This window comes from Lichenostomus cassidix, chromosome 8 (assembly GCF_008360975.1).
Source record: "Lichenostomus cassidix isolate B80296 chromosome 8, HeHo_3.0, whole genome shotgun sequence".
Lineage (NCBI taxonomy): Eukaryota > Metazoa > Chordata > Aves > Passeriformes > Meliphagidae > Lichenostomus > Lichenostomus cassidix.
In genome coordinates this window covers 25,524,748-25,539,399 of record NC_139489.1, presented here as the reverse complement: position 1 = coordinate 25,539,399, position 14,652 = coordinate 25,524,748, and the positions used below count along the sequence as shown (strand labels likewise).

Here is a 14,652-nt window from a genome sequence, read left to right as displayed (position 1 = left end):
AGTGCCAGGGGCTGGGTGCCCGGACAGTTGCCGCCGTGTTTTGTCTCGGCTCCTTCCCTCCTTTGTTATCCCCCGTCTGCCCCCTCTGGTTTATGTGCGAGTTCCCTTCCTCCGATTGTCACAAATTTCTTTCTGGCTGTGTGGGCAGGAGACAGATTTTAACTGTCTCTATTTTCTCCCCTTTTTTTTTTTTTTTTTTTTTTTGTATTTTCGTTTTATCCCCCCTCCCCCTTTCCTTCCTTCCCTGCTCCTCTCGTCTCTCCCTCCCCTCTTCCTCTCCCCTCCCTCCTTTTTTCCCTCCCTTCCCCACGGCTCTTTTCCTCCCTTTTCCATTACAAACCATGCCTCTGGAATAACCCCCGGCCGGATCCATGCCTCTATCCCCAGGTAAGCCATGCCCAGCGGGATGGTGGCCCTGGGCCAGCTCCTGCTCTCTCTCCCAAAGTCCGCGGGGACATCGCGTCCCCCCCGCTCGCTGCTACCTGTTGGGGACGGCCGAGAGACGCCAGTTGGGGCTGTCTCCATCCTCCTCCTCCTCTCTCTGAACGATTCCCGGTGGACACCTCCTCCCCTCCCTTCTGTCTGCGCCGCTCTCCGGGATGCGCGGGGCTCCGGGCATGGAGCGCGGGGGAAGCAGCCGGCGGCAGCCAGCGGCCACAGGTGGGTTGTGGCTGGGGAGCTCGGGGGGCTCCCGCAGCGCTGGGGGATGGCACCCCGAGTTTGAAGCCCGGCTCCCGGTCTTTTCCCGTTCCCGAGGTTTCTGGGGTGCGGGGATCGGCTCTCGCAAAGTTTGTATGGAGGGAGCCTCGGCTCTCTGCTTAAGGTGGTTTGGGGGTCCCGGGGGACCTGCCACCCTCGGGAAAGGTCGTGTGTGAGTGGGGCCGTTCCGGGGGCTGCTCACCCTCGTACCCAGTGGGTGAAGCCGGATTGAAGTGTCACCTGCTCTCTTCCGCTGCTTTGGGTGCCCTGGGGAGCTCTGGCTGGGATGCAGGGCAGCACTGGGCTCCTTCAGCTCCAGTCCACCTCCCCTGCCAGCCCAATGGCTCCCAAATGTGCGGGATCTCTTTCCCCCTCTCCTCTTCCAGCGCTCTGTCTGTACCCAGTCCCCACTCTCCGTGGGTCCAGGTGCTGCTCCTGAGTGCCTGGGTGTTGCTGGTGACAGTGATGAATGAGTGGGGTCCTAAATCAGGGTTTGTTTGCCTCGTTCTTCCAGCTCTCCCAGCTGCTCCTGCGTTGCAGAGCGCGTGTTGTGGTGCTCGTGGCTCCCGCTGGCTCCTTGCGCGGCTGGAGCTGGGCCAGGGATAACTCTTCCCCCGCGATCCTGGACAGACAAATGCTACCTGGACCACCCTGTGTGCCCCCCGGGCCACATCCTGCCACACCCTGGGGCGATCTCACCCCGCTCCTGGGCTCGGGGTGCTGTGGGATGTGGCGACACTCTCGGCTGGTCCCGATCCACGGCTGGGCTGGTTTGGCACAGGAGGCAGAGCATCACGGAAGGCGCTGTCAGTGGGATGAGCCACGCGCTGGCTGCTGCTGCCGGCAGCTTTGGCAAGGCTGGGGCACAGCCACCACCCAGTGCCATCCAAATGGGAGCGTTTTGGAGGGCTGTCCTTCAGCTCCCTCTCCCCAAAGCATTTGTGCAACTCTGCAGGTCTCTGTGCAGGTAGGCTGAGCTCCCCTGGATGTGGGACAACAGACAGGGACTACAGGGCTGGGAGGTGGAGGAGGTGGCATCAGGCCCTGGCACTGGTGCCTGGCTGAGTTTCTTCACTCCTTAGCAGTCCTGGAGTACCTGGAAAGTTTGTTCGCTGTAGTTTGGGATGCATTTGCATGCCTTGATCACCTGGGGGTTTCCTCCTCCTCTGCTGCCACACAGGACAGTGCAAAGCTGAGAGTGTGGCCCAGCCCTGTTGCACCTTGGCACCTAATTTGGGCAGGTGACAGGTTGGTTGACAGCAGAGCCTCCCTGTGCCTCACCCACGCTGCTGAAGGCACTAACGGGGACCTGCGCATGCCTGTGGGATCTCTGGCAGCTGTGCCCATGCAAACAGCACTGTCCCCCTGGCCGTGTGAGGCTGCAGCCCCCTGTGCCCCATCCCCGGTGTGGCTGAGTCAATGCACCCACCCACTGCATCCAGCGTGTGACTCACAGGCTTTTCATGCACTGGTGTGAATCACTCACAGCCACATCGATGACTTTGGTGACAGCTGAATAGAGAAATCAGTCCCCCCAGCACTCCCCCAGCACCTCTGCTGCTGCCAGATGGGCTCCTCGCTCCCAGTGACCCAAGAAAACTTCTGTGAGAGGCACTCTGGTGATGGCAGCTGGAATTCCTACTCATTCCTGCGCCCCGCGGTTGAGTGGATCCATGGGTGCCGCTGGGGATGCTCGTGGCTGGAATGGATGGTTGGACACTGGGCTGATGCAGTCAGGGAGTGGCTCTGCTGTCTTGCTGCTGAGGGGGCTCTGCTTGCCTGATCGGGGTGAATCTGGAGTGTTCTGAGCCCCTTCCCTCGGGACAGGGGGTGTTTTGGGCCGGTTCTCCCAGGGCTGTTTGCTTCCCACCTCTCTCCCCGGGGGTGTGGTGATGTGGAGCCCCATGCCGGCGCCCTGCTCTTCCCTCCCGCCAGCCCTGGGGTGCAGCAGGGCTGCCTGAGCCCCAGCGTGAGCAGCTGGTGATGAGCAAGAGCTGTCAGGAACACAGCCAGATCCCCCCGTGGCTTGGGCTGCTCCTCTCCCCGGTGCTGCTGGCTGGCAGATGGTGGCGGCCAGCAGCTCGGCTGGTGGCTGCGATGCTCTTTGCTGCCCTGCCAGAGCCTGGGGCTGTGTCTCCGCCGGCTCCCCCGGGGCCGGAGGTGCCTGTTTGAGCCCAGGGAAGAGCTCGCTAATTAACCTCCCCGGGGATCGCTGCCTGTCACCTTCCTGCCTCTGCTGGAGACAGTCCAAAGGAGGAGCCTGGGGACACTCACTGCCTGCTCCTGCCTAACTGGGGAGGGTGCCAGGCCATCCTGCAGCCCTCCCCAACCAGGTCCAGGCTCGTTGGGAGTTAGTGGAGCATCCCTGTGTCCCCACTCAAGCAGCGTGCTCAGGAGGAGATGATAAATAAATCCACCGCCTTGCAGCTCCCCAGAGCTCCATGGAAGGCACAGCCGAGGAGCAGAGGGGATCAGACAGGCTTCCCAGGTGCCTTCCAGGTCCCAGCCTGCCCCTCATCCATCTCCCGCGCCTTTTCCATGCTGCTTTGCTTTATCCCTGCCTGTTGGTCTCGCAGGATTTCTTCCTGCCCTTCCCTCCCGGTGTCAGCTCCCCACCGGCATGTCCCCTCCTTCCTTCCTGCTCCCTGCGGCTGAAATGAAGTGCTGGAGTATTTCAGGGATGTCAAAACACACCATTAGTCACGGGCATGAGGCCTCGTGCCCGGGGAGAGGCTGCTGAGCTCTCTGTCAGGCTGAGAAATGATCAGGGCAGGTGGGAAGGGGTGAAGACTTTGGGCTTTCTCCCTTTCCCATACCTCTGGCATGATCCTGACTCTGCTCTGAGCAGCAGGTTGGGTCAGAGGTTCTCTGGCATCAATTGCTCCACAATTCCCCTGTGATGTTGGGATGTGGCATCTTCAAAATGAGAGGCTAGGCCTCCCCCTGCTTTGCTAGGGGGAAGGATTCTTCCCAAAAATCCCATGTCAAGGCGACCCTCCAGTCGTGCCCAGCTGTGATATTTATTGGCTCAGAAGGGTTGTTTTTCTCCTCTTTGGCAGAGCTGTGTTATCTTTAGTGTTTTCCATGCTGGGATACATGCTCCCTGCTTCAGAGGCTGTGCATTTAAATCCAATATTGGGTTTTCCAGGCAGTTGTTTAAACAAAGCAGCACAGGCACCAAAACACCCTCTCCCTGCAGAGACATCGAGCCCTGCTGCTGCCCTGTTTGCCATCCACAGTCATCTGTGCTTCCCAGCCTGGCTCATTGAATTATTGTTCTATTCCTTTAGTGCCAAAACACTTGATTTCCTTTTTAACAAGCCGGGGATGGGGGATCCTGTTGAAAACACCCTGAGCTCGTGGTGTGCAGCGCCTGCCTCCCGGCATTGGAGAGATGCTGGAGATATCTGAGCTTGATGTCTGCAGGAAAGGCAGCAGAAAGCTCAAAGTTGTCAGGGGGAAGAGGCTGAGCTTCGTCTGCTCCCGCGATTCTCCAAGGACTGCTGCCTATAAATAAACACAAACCAGCTGGAAAGGTGCCTCAAAGCACAGAGGTGTGGGCAGGCCTGAGCCTTACCCCTGCCAGCACATCCCTGGAGAGAGCCCATTAAGCTGTGGCTAATATTTTTGCGAAGTTTTCTGGTTTAGCAAAGAGCATTTGCATCCCCCTTGCCTTGTTTTTCTGTGCTGCAGGCAGAAGGTGAGCTTTTAACTCTTTTTTATCCTGCCTCCATCTGCTTCGTGCCCTCCAACAGGAACCAGTGCGAACACTTTTTGCAAATTTTTCTGTGCTGGGCAGCTTGTTTGGTGCTGAGGCATTGTGTGTGATTTTTAGAGGTGAGTGCTGGAGGGTGGAAGGCTCTGTGCAACCTGGTAAAGAGCCCTGGCTCGTGTGCAGGCAGTGATCCTGCTCCCGAAAATCTGGGTACAATGCCTGTGCTTCCCTGTCTGCTGTGGGTCTCGATGGGGTTCATGAGGTGATGGGAGCTCAGTGCTTCAGAGAAATTTCCTTTCTGGTCTGCACTCAGGGCATGGATCAAATCCTGGAATTGGGTGGGGAAAATGCAAATCTCCCCACTCCTGCCCTCCAGCATCTGTTCTCCAAAGCTACTGTGTGCTGGCTGAGGCTTCCCAAGCAGGGCTGGGAAATCATAGCTGGTTTAGAATTAATTAAACCATGTCCTTCAAGGAAAGGAGAACCTCTTGTGCATGTTCCTGTGTCCTGGATGAGCCCCGTGGTGGGTCAGAGTGGTACTTCCATGTTGGTTTCGTGGTGAGTTTTAATTGAAACCTCACGTGCTGACTGTGCCTGAGAAAATCAGCCTGTTACTAATGGGAGTCACTCAAGATGGTGGCTAATTACTGTGATTAACTGAGCAACACTTTGGGCTACTCTTCCTCCTGCTATGCCTCTCATCCTGACCCCTGGAGAGCAGCTGCAGCAGCCAGGGAAGGATCACACCCTGCTTATCTGAGGGACTGGGAGGTGATGCACAGCCTCCCAGCAGTGGGGTTGTGTGTCTGGCCGTTACTGAGCTTCTGATTTCCCTGAAAATAGGAGTTTTTTCTCTCTGGAAGCCGCTGGTGAGGGGAGTATTGTTGCTGTGGGCATGGCTGGAGCTGGGACCCTTCTCGTGGTGTGATACAGGGTGAGAAACTCCCATCTCCAAATCTTCCAAGTGTGAGTTGAGGCATATGGGACACATCGGGAAACAGGGGCAGCCCTTGAGTTTTCCCCACCCTGTTTTCCTCTGTGGGATTGTTCCCTCTGGTGGGGTCCCTCCTTCAGTTCTGCCCCACCCAACGATGGCTGTGGATGTTTGATCATGGCTTACTAAGCAGCCCTAAAAAAGCCCTGTTTACAAAACCTGTCCCTGATGCGAAGCGAGTCTGGTTCCGTGGGCTGCGCTCGCCGGCGCCGTGCGAAATGTGTCACTTGCACCAAGTGTTATTTTTGGAGCTGAGGTTTGCAAAATGCAAAGGCTGGGCAGGTTTTTCCAAGGGTGCCAGATTCCTGTGAGGAGGAGGAAGAGGGGACTGGGTTGATCTCTTGCTCTGTGCCAGGGAGTGGTGGCTGCTGTTTCACCAGTGTCCCCTGGTGAGGTGGTGCTCAAGTGGCTTTCCCACATCTGTGAGGGGATTTATGGATCCTTTCTGTGCCTATCTCCTTTCCCTTCCTTTTGGTCCTCCTGTGTTCAGCGGTATTCCTGCATCCCTATTCCATCTTTGGTGGCTGCTGCTGCCCTGGAGGCTGCTCCAGCTCTCCGGTCTCTTTTCCAGGGCTGGCTGCAGTGCAGCCCTGCCTGTCCTTCCAGCCCTTCTCCTTGCCTGGGAGGAGAGGTCGGTTGGGATGGGCAGGGAGCAGGAATGGGCTGGATGTTAGCTGGTCTGGAGCTGGATGGGCACAGTGACCCTGTGGGAAGCTGGTCATGGCAGGAGAGCTTTGCTTTATCCACGTTCACCTTCACCCCTGTCTGCAGCTCCTCCATCTCCTTCCAGCCTGCTTGTGATCCAGGCTGGAAAGCCACCAGTTCTGCACTCTGCACATCATCAGCCTGTAAATCCTCTCCTTCTCCCTCTCTCTGGGACAGGCTGCTGTGCCCCTTCCAGCCTGACTTGTCCCAGAGCTGTCACCCTTGGAGCTGTCCCAGGGCCATCCCCTCTGTAGATCCTGGGACATCAAAAGCGCTGCTGAATCTTGGAGTACTTTGCAGTGTCACAGGAGGTGAGGAATGCCCTTCAAGGCCTTTTTGTGTGTTGGGGTGATGCTGAGTAAGGAGAGGAGGAAATCAGCTCCTCAGGGTGCAGGGTGGTGATCCAGGGAATCCACAGACATCCTGTGTGTTGGACTAGCATGTGGTCTGGTGACCACAGACAGAGATGTCCCTGGCCTTGGAAGCAGCAGTTTGGTTGAAGTTGAAATGCTTCTGTGGGGTGAAGCTGGTCTGCACCAGACAAAATCTTGAGAACCAGTAAGAAGGGTGAGAACAGGGTAGAAGCATTAAAAACATACAAATTTGATGGTGCATGCTGGAATAGGAAGTTGAAGGTTTGGAGGCTTTAGGTTTGAAAGCCATCTTTTAAATCTGGTGCTGTTTTTCCCACGGTGGCTGTGATATAAAAAGCAAAATTGAAATGAAGTGTGCCTGCTGTGTTGAAGTAGACGGTTTCCACCAGACAAAATGACTTTTTTCTTTCTTCAATCCCATTCCTGGCACTTTTTGCCACCAGCAACTCCTGGAGCTGACACTCTTTGCTCAGCAGATCCCTCCTGGCCTTTGCCTGGCTGCTACCTCACTCCCAGGGCTGGCAGCACTTGTGTGTGTTATTAAAAGTCTTGCAGTGAGAATTTCTCACTCTGCTGCAGGATTTTACTCTTCTCCCCCTGCATTACGATCCAGGCTCTCGAGCTGTACCTGTGGAGTGGTGTTTCCCTTCTCCCAGCACTGCATGGCCAGGTTACAGCTGGCCAGGGATGCTGTGGTGTGCTCTGCCTGCTTCCTGTCCCAGTTCCTGCTTCCAGGCAAGTGCCCAAACTCACTCAGTCCTTGTCATGTCTCACTCGACTCACCTGTGACTGTCGTGACTTTGTTTTAGTCACTTTGTGTGTTTTGCTCCTGCAGGGAGCTGTTAGTGTTGCTCAGAGGGTTTATTAGCCGTGAAGCCGTCACCTATTTCCTACTTGTTATTCCAGGTATTTAATTGTCTCTTTGCTCGCTGAGTGCTGGAGCTTGTTTTCCCTATGATTCTCTCTGGATGAAGGTGGTTTTTCAGCTCCTGCCTCGGAGAGGAGGGTGATGGAAAGGGCTTTGGTGTGGCTGTGGCTCAGAGCTGGGCTCAGATCTGGCGCTGTCCCTTGCCGGGATTTTTGGGTGACTGGAACTTGCCCAGAGCAAAAGCTGTAATCTGAATTAATGTTTTAATTATGCTGGCCTCTTCCCCAAAGGCTGTTCTCTTAGTTTTTAATTTGGAAAGCTCCTTGCATGCTACCTCGCATTTTCCCCTCTCCCCTCACTGTGTGGCTCATCCCGGGATGAGTTTCCTGGCCCAGGCTTCCCGAAGAGGTGCTGGGTAATGAGGTAGGAACTCCTGTGCATGGATCTCCAGGGGTGCAGGGGATGGAGGGAGATCACCATGCTTTCCCCTCGGCTCCTCCTGCCACGGGGGGACATGGGCAGGAAGGAGGCTCTGGGATTCTGATGTTCTCCATGCCTGGAAGAGGGGGAGAGTGGACAGGAGGTGTGTGCACATGCACGTGTGACACTCCAGCCCTGTCACCCTCAGGGGAGTGTCCCACCCGCAGTGCCAGCAGAGGAGAGCTGGGCTGAGGTGGTGGGAAGAGAAGCTGGAGCTGCTCTGGTGGCTCAAATATGTATTTTACTAATAAAGGCTTACGCTGTGATTGAAGTGCCCAGCAGCAGGAGCAGAGTCAAAGTGAGGATTTAAATGCTTGGAAAAAATCAGGTTGGGTAGATAGGAGAGAGAGCAATTTACGGTGTTTTCATCTCCCTGTTATTCATCAGTTCCCTTAATTATTCAGGTGGGGTTTTTTTATATTAAAGGAGACCAGACTTGGCAAATAAGTGGAATGTAGCTCCTGGAGCTACAGAGCAAGTACTGAGGCTTGACAGTTCTTCTTTCCAGGTGATATTGAATTCTTGTTATTAGAAAACACAAGTACCTCAGACCAGGAATTGATCACGCTGTCTTGAAGCACATTAATATTATCATTGCTTTATGGGATTGCACTGGGAAATGTTTCCATCCACCCAGGTGATGCTGCTTTGCTGTCATGGGCTAACTCACACTGGCATGGGGGCTGGGAATAACTTCTCCATCCCCTGCCTCTACGTGGGGCTTCTCTGAGACTGGACTGGGTGGATGTGGCCACAGAAAGAGGTGCTGCCTGTGTGATTCTGGTGCCTTGGTTCACATCCTGCATCCGTCAAATCACCCGGGCTGCTGGTGGCTATTGCTGTCCATCACTGTGAGGAGAAGACAAATCGCCTCCCTCTGGCCATGCGTGGTTCCCAGCATAATTTATGAAAGCTGTCGTGGAGTGTTTAATGTCCTTCCAAAGGGCTGGAGGGTGTGGGTGACTTGAAAAGGTCTCCTTGTGTGTTTGTTGCATTAAATGTCTTTGTTTGGGTTTTTATCGCATTTTTCTCCTTGTTTTGGGGCGGATCTGTAGCTTTGTTGATGCAAAGGTTGAGTGCTGCAGGCTCTGGGCTGCTCCTGCTGTTTCCTTCAGCCAAGGAATGTAAATATTGCATGGGGATATAGAAATGTGTGAGTCTTTTAGTTTGTCATCTAAAAAAATGAGCTGAAAAACATTAGCTCTAGTATTAACTCTTAGCTTCTTGTATTAACTTTCTCAGGTCTGACTGTTTTCTGAAACTGGGGACAAGGAGGGAGGACTGGGAGGGACTTCTGCTTCAGTCCTGTTTTGGCTGTGGAACATTTGGTGGCCTCTTAGTGTTGCTTGATGGAGTTGAGGATGCTGTTGCCTCTATTTCATATTCTGAATGCCAAATAACTGCATTTCTCATCTTCATACTCATGGTTTTCCACACTTTTCTGGACTCTTCAGTCAGTCAGCAGCTTGCTTGCTGTGTGTTTCTCCTGAAGCCTCAGTGGCTGGGGCTGCTTTGGGAATTGTCAGGCTGTGGGGTCTGTGTCCCTCCCTGGAGCAGGATGGGCTGTTTGTCACATCGGGGCCAAAGGCATGATGCTGTGTGAGCTGGGGGAGTCACAGGCAGAGAGCCTGTTTTTAACAAGGATCCAGAGGGGATTAATCCATCCTGGCATCACCCTGGTGGGATTCAGTGGTCCCTGGGGCAAGCCCAGCAACAAGGGTGAAATCTCACCAGTTCTGTTGGGTTTAGGGTCAACTCTTGTCCCTCATTAACTCCCTTTAGGTGACAGCCTGGTGGTTGCATGCTTCCCACTCTCCCAAGGCAGTATGGGGTCAGCCTGTGTTTCCATGCCCTGCTTTGGATCCCAGGGTGAAAGTGCACGTTTGATTTCTTAAATAATGAGCTGCTGCAGTGGATGCTTAATTGGACGGCAGCAGTGACAGACCATGGTTTACTGCTGTCCTCTTGTCCACAACACTGATCTGTTTTGGAAATGGATTTTCCCCCACCTCTTCCTTTTGACTTAATTTAGCATTTGCAGCACAGGGGAGTTTCTGGGAGGCTGCTTCTACTACAGGTTTGTATTTTTTATTTTCTCCTTCCTACAGTAGCTTTAGAAATTTATCACTGCTCTGATTTAGAGCTTTTTTTTTTCTATTATTATTTTTTTTTCATACTGGCATATGGAAGTAGCAAGCTTGGAATAAATGCAATCCGTTAGCCGTTTCAAGCAGGCTCTACATACACAGGGCTCCACGTCTCGCAGCAGGCTGAGATTTTTAGAAACACTCAGCACTGGCCTCGTGTTACAGCTCCTGTGGGATGTGGAAAACACCCAAACCTCTTTTAGAGATGCATTGCTTGGTGTGTAGCACTCTCAGTTATAGCTTATTTTGGGGGTTAGGCTGTGAAGTGGGGTCTGTGCTTGTGGTGCTTTGATTTCCAAATGGGGTGGGAAAGCCTGGAAATGATGGGATCTTGACCCAGAGGTGTTGGCTCAGCTCCTGACTGTTTGCTGGGGCAATGTGGGAGACCTCTGACTCTTGGAAGAGAGGTGAGTACCTGGGTTTGCTCTTGGATCCCCACCAGGCTATGGGAGATTCAACATCTTGGCTGGAAAGAGCCGTAAACCACTGCGGATCATTCTTGCTTCCAAAAAACCTTCTCCAGAAGGGTACCTTGGGTGCCAAGGCTTTGTTGAGTCTTGTGCCTCCCAGCACTGCAGGGATGCTGACAGCTTGGGAAGCTCTTTGCAGGCGGCTCGACACTTTCTCTGGGCACTCACTGGTGCTAACAAGCTTTGCTGCTGAGCTGCTGGGGCCAGGTTTCCTCTTCAAAATAAACCTGAGCGTGGTAGGAATGAGCCAAGAGGCAGCCTGGGTGTGTGCAAGGCTGGGGATCCACCCTGAGGGGATGTGGGGTGTGCCTGGGAGGTGGGCAGTACATGAGGGGTCTGCTCTGGTCTGTGCTGTTGCTAGGGATTGTCCAACCCACATCAGGCAGAGGGAAGGGTGTAAAACCCAAGCACATGTGAGTGTAGTATTCCCAAATGGTGATTCTGTGCTAGAGTGCAGTGTGATGGAGTTTTAAAGCACCCCAGGCAGGCCCTGGAGGAAGACTGGAGCCCTCACAAGTGGTTCAGCTGGCAGCTGACACACAAACAAGGTTTAAAGCAAGAAAATGACCCGATTTAAACCTGAAATGTTGGATGGGAGTCATGGATCAGTGCCAGCCTGGGAAGGGTGGATGTGTCAGCGTGGTACCCTTCTGGGAGGGATGGATTTTGGTTGCTGCCACTTTGAGCTGTGCAGGTGGGGGCTGGGGGCCGTGAAGGATGATTTCTTGGTTCTGCCCAGCTCAGACATTGCTGCCGGCAGACGGTGGATGGCTGGCATGGGAGAATCAGTGGAGTGAAGCTATTTAGGAAGGAGTGAGTGGGCAAGAGGAGAGAGAGAGGGGGAGGGATGCTGCCAGAAATAGCATTGCCCATTTCCAAGCTGCCGAGGGGCTGGAAGCCAATGGGCTCTGCTGGTGTCCAGTGTGGGGGTGGTGGTGAGCATGGGGCCGTGCTGGACAACTGGGCAGTGCCAGCTGGCCGTGCCATGCCGGAGGAGAACCCCATGGTGTGTGCAGGCTGGGTGACATACGCTGTCAGTCTCGCACTGCCGGGCCTCAGCCGTCCTGGAGATGCCTAAAAATTCCAGATGGTAGTTCCCTGGTGTAAAAAGAGCTCTGTGTGTGTCGCCTGTGGAGGAGCCTTGTCTGGAGGAGCCTCTCCTTCCTGGAGATGGAGGGGCAGCCACCACAGTGTGAGGGCTGATGTTTGCAAATATGGTGAAGTCCAAGCTCCAAGGGCACGTGCTGCTCCAAAAGGGCCAATTCCATGGTAGTTTTGGGCTGATTGAGTTGTCAGGCATCATGTCAGCTCTACTGAAGAGTGGAGCAGTCAGCTTGGGTTGGAGCAAAGCTCCTTCCACCTCCATGCCTGGACTGGCTGCTCAGCCAGGACTGTGGAGGATGCTGGGCTGGACTGATGCACCTCTTATAAAAGGAGTGGTGTAAGAATTGTGATGTGCATTGATCTTTTCCTGCTGGATCTCCAGCTGCCAGCAGCACTGAGCTCGGAGATTGGGGTGAGGCTGTTATTCCTGGCTGTGCCTGCCCTCCTCTGCTCCACAAATTAGTCTCATCCTTAATTTCAGCTCATTTGCACCGTGCTTAAGTGTCCCACAAAGCAGCTCTCTGGCAGGAAGGCTGCTGTGGTACAAATTATTCCGAGAAACGTGCTTCAGAGGGATGGAACAGCAGAGATGAAATAATGCCACAAAGAGGAGAAGGAGGGAAGGCAACCGCGGCTCGGTGCCAGCGATTGTAGCGAGAGGATAAAAGAGGGGAAAGCGGAGCTGGATGAGCTCTTGTTGAAAGAAGAAGCATTTAGGGGAGGAGAGGGAGCCTGGTGATAAGACAGTGGCTTTGGTCCAAAGGGAGGTGCTGGAATTGCAGGCTGGAGGGAAGCAAGGCAGACGGTGGGCGATGGGCACGGCTGTGGCTGTGGTTTGGAATGGGAATTGGCATCGGAGTTGGGTGCAAAGCTGTGTTGCTGGAGGGAGAAGAGGCCACTGATGGTGGCTGGGGTCCAGCTGGGTGTATCCAAAAGAGCAGTGCCTCCAAATGCCGTGCTCCATGCCTGTCCTCTTGCCCTGAAGGTTTCCAGAAGCACAAACCCTTCACTTGGCATCTTAGTGAAGGGCTGGGCTCATGTCCAGGCTGGCTTAGCCCACGGTCCTCTGCAGGGTCCTGCCTTTGGGAGCCAGAAGGAAGCAGCCAGGCTTTCCTGAGGGGTTTTGTGGTCTCCCCTGAGTAGGAGAGGAGCCCCTGGGACTTCCTGGGAGTGTGTGCATCAAGTAGGAGGTGAGAACTGGGTGCTTTCTGCACCAGGTTATTAGTCCTGGTGGAAAAAGCAGGATTGCTGAAATGTTCTTTTTAGCTCCACAATAACATTTATTTGTTTTGCTCCCATCTCCCAAAGTGTGGGAGAAACTGGGCTCAGAGGATGAGCTCTGGGGGTGTATAGCAGCTTGGAGTGGCTGAGGATGGCAGGAACAGGGAAGGATGTGGAATGGGAGGAAGGCGAGGGGCTGGTCCAGGCTGTTGCCCCTAAGCAGCAGAGTGTCCTGGGACATGCTGTCTTGAGCAGTAGGGAAGCTGGTTGCTTGCTGAAGGGTCCTCAGGGCCTGATTTGTGCGTGTGTAATGTTGCCAGGCAAGAAATTGCTTTTTATTGTCCATTTGGCCCAAACGTGCTCAAGCCAGGATGAGGCAAATCCACTCAATTCTCTGTGGTGTGTGAGGTGAGCAGGGACTGGTTGTGGAAGGTCTGGGTGAAAGAGCAAAAGGAAAACCTGCTTTTTCTTCTTTAAAGCAGGATCAGGAAGGCTTTTCTCTGTTTACCAGGGATTTAGGGCTCTGCTCTGTACTTATTCTTGTGGCTGTAGATGCTGGTGAGGACCCTGCAGTGGAGGATGCATGGCACATGCTCTTCATGGAATTCTGGAATGGTTTGGGTTGGAAGGGACCTTAAAGATCATCTTGGTCCAGCCCTCCTGCCATGGGGGGACACCTTCCCTGAGACCAGGCAGCTCACAGTGGCTTTGAACACTTCCAGGGGTGGGGCATTCACAACTTCTCTGGGCAACCTGTGCCTCACCACCCTCACAGGGAGGAATTTCTTCCCCCCCAGCATGGCAGGACAGACTTACTATCTATTCCCTTCTTCCCTGTGCAATTTGTGCAAGAGAGTGTCTTCAGTTTTGCACAAACAATGAGACCTTTTCAGTGAGTCTTTGTGCATAATGGGAGCAGAAGTCAAAGAAGAATAAAGCCTGCTGTCACTCACTTTTGCAGCATCCCTTTGTTTTCCCTCTCAGGGGTGCTGTGACTCCTTTTGCCGGGAATCTGCTGTCTCCAGGATGGTATAATTACCTTTGCAGGTCTATTAAGCACTGACACACATTGTGGTTTGTGAGTCACCTCAGTCAAGGCACCGTTGGAAATGAGAGCTTGTTTTCCCTGGCTTTGCCAGGTTAAACACTGATTTCGTGGCCACGGGATGCCATCCCCCTGTGATGCTGTGATCCAAGCTGGGTGTCCGTGCTGCCCCATCCCAGCTCCTGGATAAGGAAGGTATTTTTGGAGAAGCTGTGAGCTGGAGCATGAAGCCGGAATTGGGATGAGTGTCGGCTATGCTTGGGATGCAACAGGTGCCACTCAGGCTGGGGACAACCCCCTGGGGAACCCTGACTGAGCAGCTCCTGGGTCTCACAGTCACCTCTCCTGTGATAACTGGCTGAGAGTGCTGGGGCTGCTCAGCCTGGAGAAGGGAAGGCTCTGGGGAGACCTTAGGGCCCCTTCCGTGCTAAAAGAGGCTACAAGAGAGCTGGACAGGGACTTTGGATGAGGGCCTGGAGTGACAGGACAAGGGGGAATGCCTTCACACTGTCTTGACAGAGAGGAACAAACTTTTCACAGGGCAGGGCCCAGGAGAACTGAATGCTTCTTGCATGGTTCCCTATTTTTCCTTCTGTATCTACATCAAATCCTCTTCACATCTGTGGTTTCAAGCTGACCTGGGTTCCTGATGTCTCTCAGCAGCAGCAGCAATGCCCTGCTCTCAGCCCCTTCCCATGTGCTGCCTTGTTCCAGGTGCTCTGGAGTAAGGAGCCAGGGCTGGCTGCCTTCTGCCAGCAGAGCTTCCCAGAGGCTGCTCTATTTATTTTTAAAAGCATTTTCTTTCTCTGTTGCACGGCAACTTCCAGCAC

The 14,652-nt window shown here is 54.1% G+C and overlaps 1 protein-coding gene across 16 annotated transcripts in view; it reads left to right on the top strand.

The window, feature by feature from the left end:
- Positions 1 to 235: 235 nt before the first annotated feature.
- Positions 236 to 14,652, top strand: part of CACNA1E (calcium voltage-gated channel subunit alpha1 E) — a 129,576-nt gene continuing 115,159 nt past the window's right edge. For 12 of the 16 annotated variants that reach the window (XM_085068574.1, XM_085068567.1, XM_085068572.1 and 9 more), the window contains exon 1: positions 237 to 387. The gene's annotated coding sequence lies outside the window, so the exon portion shown is untranslated. Of the gene's footprint in view, positions 388 to 643; positions 661 to 14,652 lie in introns of those variants that run through there. The other 4 variants (XM_085068560.1, XM_085068559.1, XM_085068557.1 and 1 more) reach the window with 2 other exon arrangements.